The sequence below is a fragment of the Miscanthus floridulus genome, unplaced genomic scaffold, assembly GCF_019320115.1.
Source record: "Miscanthus floridulus cultivar M001 unplaced genomic scaffold, ASM1932011v1 os_2356_2_3, whole genome shotgun sequence".
NCBI classification, from domain to species: Eukaryota; Viridiplantae; Streptophyta; class Magnoliopsida; order Poales; family Poaceae; genus Miscanthus; species Miscanthus floridulus.
In genome coordinates, this window is record NW_027098257.1 from 22648 (window position 1) to 27831 (window position 5184).

The window sequence follows — 5184 nt, forward strand, 5'->3', positions numbered from 1 at the left end:
CTCATCTTTCTCTTGGGAACCATTTGTTTCATCAAATTTCACATCATGCACCTCCTCAAGAGTACCACTAGCTAAATTCTAAACTCTATATGTCTTGCTAGTATTAGAGTAACCAAGCAAGAAACCTTCATCATATTTCTTTTCAAACTTGCTCAATCTAGTGCCTTTCTTTAATATGTAGCATTTATAACCAAAGACCCAAAAATATGCTATATTGGCCTTTCTTCCATTCAATAGCTCATAAGGTGTCTTCTCCATTATGGGATGACAATAGAGTTGGTTGCTATAATAGCAAGCCGTGTTTATTGCTTTGGCCAAAAATGAATGACTCACATTGTACTTACTCAACATTTATCTTGCCATGTCAATCAAAGTTCTATTCTTTCTTTCAACTAAGCCATTTGATTATGGAGTATACTTGGCCGAGAATTGATGTATAATTCTAAATTCATCACACAACTCATCAATTCTTGTGTTCTTAAACTCACTTCCATTGCCACTTCTCACTTTCTTGATGGTTGTTTCAAACTCATTGTGAATGCCCTTTATAAATAATTTGAATGTTGCAAACACATCACTCTTATCCATTAGAAAGAATACCCATATATATCTAGTGAAATCATCTATAATCACAAATCCATATTTGTTTCCACCAATGCTAGTGTATGTGGTTGGTCCAAACAAGTCCATGTGCATCAACTCAAATGCCTTAGATGTGCTCATCATGCTCTTCTTAGGATGTGTGTTACCAACTTGCTTTCCGGCTTAACATGCACTACATAGCTTATCCTTCTCAAATATGACATCTTTCAAGCCTCTAACAAAGTCATGCTTAATTAACTTGTTCAATTGTTTCATTCCAACATGACCAAGCCTTCTATTTCATAACCAACTCATGCTAGACTTAGTGATTAAACATGTTGTTAATTGAGCTTCTCTAGCATTGAAATCAACCAAGTTAGATTCTCATATCTAAATCCTTTGAATATCAAGTTAGAGCCATCTACACTTATAATTTCTACATCATCCACACCAAATATACACTTGAAACCAAGATCACACAATTAAGCTACCGACAATAGGTTGAAGTTCAAGCTCTCTACTAGTAGCACATTGGAAATGCTTAAGTCATTGGATATTGCAATCTTACCAAGCCCTTTGACCTTGCCTTTGCCATTGTCACCAAATATGATACTATCAATCCCATTGCTCTTGTTTTCATTGATTGAATTGAACATTCTTGAATCACCGGTCAAGTGTTGTATGCACCCACTATCAAGCATCCAATGTTTTCCTCCGGCTTTATAATTAACCTACAAAAGAAGATCAATTCTTTTTAGGTATCCAAAATTGCTTAGGTCCTTGTAGGTTAGTTACCAAGGTCTTCTTTGGGCCCACAATTGATGTACCAATGAACTTAGCCTTCACACCATGGCACCCTTAACAAGCATGTAACAAGAATCAAATTTAATTGAGGATATATATTAGGTAGCTTGTTCTTGTTAATCTTACAATTTTGCTCTATATGCCCAACTTGCTTGCATCTATTGCAAAACCGACCATTGCCCTTCACAAAGCTAGCTTTGGGAGTGACAAAGGCTGCCTTGCCTTTCTTAGAGGTATAGCCTAATCCCTCTTTGTTGAGAGAAAACCTTTGGCTACCCAAGCACTTTAGGAAGCGAGCATCTCCACCATAGGCATTGCCTAAGGCACGAGTGAGCTCATTCACCTCCTTCTTGAGGATCTCATTTTCCACCATTAGTGAGGCATCACAAGTGAGACCATCACTCAAAGGGAAGTGGAAGTAGTAGTGCTACAAGAAGTGTTAGTGGGAGCAACTACAACGAGTTTATAAAAAGATTCATCAATAAGATCACATGTTAGTCCCACATCACAAGACATAGTCACTTGCTCTTTCTTGGCTTCCTCTATTTTGACTTGCTCGATGAGAGAGGAGTGAACCTTTTCAAGCTTAGAGTGAGCTTTGCCAAGCTTCTCATGGGCTTCCATTAGCCTCTCATGAGTGGCATTGAGCTCATCAAAGGATTGCTCAAGAAATTTCACTTTCTTACGTAATTCTTTGCACTCCTTTCTCTTTATTTCAATGCAAGTGTGCACTTGCTCACACATGTCCAAGAGTTCCTTCTTGGTGTACTCCTCCTCCCCCTCATCATCATCATCACTCCTACAAGCATCACTTTCACATTCATCATCATCACTCACATCATATTTTATCTTGGTAGGCTTTGTCATGAGGCATGTCGATGGAGTGTCGAAGATAGAGGGCTTGCTATTGATGGCGATGCTTGCTAGTGCTTTCTTGATAGATTTCTTATCATCATCACTAGAGCTATCACTATCCGAAGAGCCATCACTATCCCATGTGACCATATAGCCTCCACCTTTCTTCTTCTTTTGGAAGGTCATTCTCTTCTCCTTCTTCTCGTTTTTTCTTTCTTGTCATTCTTGTGCTTCTTCTTTTCATCCTCATCATTGTCACTATTTGAAAGGATCAAGATGTCCAAGAGGGGGAGGGTGAATTGGACTAATTCTAAATTTCTTTGCAATAATTAAGTCATACGGTTAGCCCAATTAACCCCTTGTGCCTAGAAAGTGTTTCTATTGATCTACCGCACAAAAGTTTAGCAACCTATGTTCCAGTCCTACTCTAGCATGGTAATTCTATGAATGTAAATGACAAGAATTGAATTGCTCAAAGTAAATGCTCAAAGTAAAGAGAGAAGGAGAAACGCGGCGATGTTTTTGCCGAGGTATCAGAGAGTCGCCACTCCCCACTAGTCCTCGTTGGAGCACCCGCGCAAGGGTGTAGCTCCCCCTTAATCCGCGCAAGGATCAAGTGCTCTCTACGGGTTGATTCTTTGACACTCCATCGCAGTAAATCACCCACAACCGCTCACAACTTGAGTTGGGTTATCCACAAGCTTCGTCGGATGATTACCAAGCTCCCAATCACCACTAAGCCGTCTAGGTGATGGCGATCACCAAGAGTAACAAGCACGAACTCTCACTTGACCATGACAAGCCTAATGAGAAGGGTGGATGCACAATTTGCTACTCTTGCTTTCACTAATGAGGGATCTCTTTGGGATTCTCAAATCTCAATCACCTCACTAGGACCTTGCTCTTCTTGGCACTCTCAAAGGTGTTTCTCAGCTATTGGAATGAGCAAAAGTACCCCCTCATATAAATGAAGGAAGTATTTATAACCTTAGTTGAAAAATGAACCGTTATATGCCTCTACGGGGTGACCGGATGCTCTGGTCATGTTGACCAGACGCTTCGGTCAATTCTCCCCGATCTTTAGTGTTTAAGTGGTGATCGGACGTGTCCGGTCACGATTTTCCCTCTCTGGAACCATACTGGAGTCGACCGGACGCTGGCACCCAGCATCTGGTCACTCACCTCTCAGCGTCCGGTCACGTCCAGACGATTTCATCTTAATCAAATGAACTGATCGGACTCTAAGCCAGCGTCCAATCACTCCAGAACCAACGTCCGGTCAGCATTTGACCCTCCATTCACTTCCAACTCTCAATCATACGTGAATGAAGTTTGCTCCAATGGATCTAAGGGCTTTTTAGAAACTACCTAGTGCTAGATTTAGCAAGTGTGCACCACACCTAACTCACTAGACTCACCTAGGTCAAGCTACCCATCCATACCCCCTTAATTGTACGACCAAAGGAAAAACAAAGTCCTAAACTACTCTAAGTGTCTCCTCAATACCAAACAACACTTAGAACTAGTCCATCCTTAACCTTGTCATCCATCCTTTGAAAACTGAAATAATTTCCATCGTAGGGGCATGACCACCATGATAGCCCAATCGATCTCCATTTCTGTGACCTAACTTAATTGCCTCTGCAAAACACACATTAGTCACAGTAATCATGTATTGTCATTAATCACCGAAACCTAACTAGGGGACTAGATGCTTTCACTATTGTAGGGACAATTTGCTACAACATGATCGGGGCTCTTGCAATTGTAGCATCTTCTCATATATTCTTTGCCTTTGGTGTGATCTCTTCTCTTTCTTGCACCATACCCCTTCTTCTTCATGAATTTGCCCATCTTGTGCACAAAGAGAGCCATGGCTTCATCATTAATATCACTAAGATCATCATCATCACTTGATTCTTTCTTGGACTTGCCCTTGTTCTTGGATGATGAGCTAGCCTTGAATGCTACACTCTTTTTCTTCTTATCTTCATCTTCCTTCTTGTCATCCTTGTCAACCCCCTTCCTTTCCACACGGTATGTCTCTTGTGTCATGACATCACCTAGTACTTGGTTAGAGGTAATCTCCTTCAATCCTACTCTTATGATAAGCAATCTCAACATCTTAAATCTTGGAGGTAGGCACATCAAGAACCGATAAGAGACATCATCATCCTTGATCTTCTCTCCTAAAGCCTTCAAGTCATTGACAATTACTTGCAACTAATGAAATATTTCCGGAATGCTCTCATCATCCTTCATCTTGAAACTTGCCAACTTATCCTTGAGGATGTACAACTTGGCACTCTTCACCGCCGGTGTGCCCTCATATGTTTCCTCCAATCTTCTTCACACCTCATTTGCTCTTTCACAATCCTTGATTTGCTTAAACACTTTGGAATCAATGGCATTGTATATGGTATTGAGAGCCATTGTATTGCATTGCTTGTTGGTCTTGTCTTGGTTGGTGGGATTGTCGGGATCAATGATAGCATAGTCATTCTTGGTCACCTCCTATACTTGATCATTGATTGAACCAAGATACATCCTCATCTTTCTCTTTCAATAATCATAGCATGTGCCATCAAAGAACGGTGGTTTGCCCCCCACATGGTTGAACACAACTTGAGCCATAATTTGACACCGAGGTTGTTAAGCCTTTAATCAAACGGTGAACACGGCTCTGATACCACTTGAAAGGTCCTAATATGGCTAGAGGGGGGGGGTGAATAGCCTATTTAAAAATCTATAAATTAACTAGAGCAATTTGATTAGTATAACAAATAGTGAAATATAAACTTGCTCTAGCTCTACAAAGGTTGTAAGCCACCTATCCAACAATTCTAGTTGCTATGATCACTAAACACACAATTTTCTATGTCACTACTCACTAAGAGCTCTCACACTTGCTACACTAAAGAGCTCCATTAGATGAACTTAAAC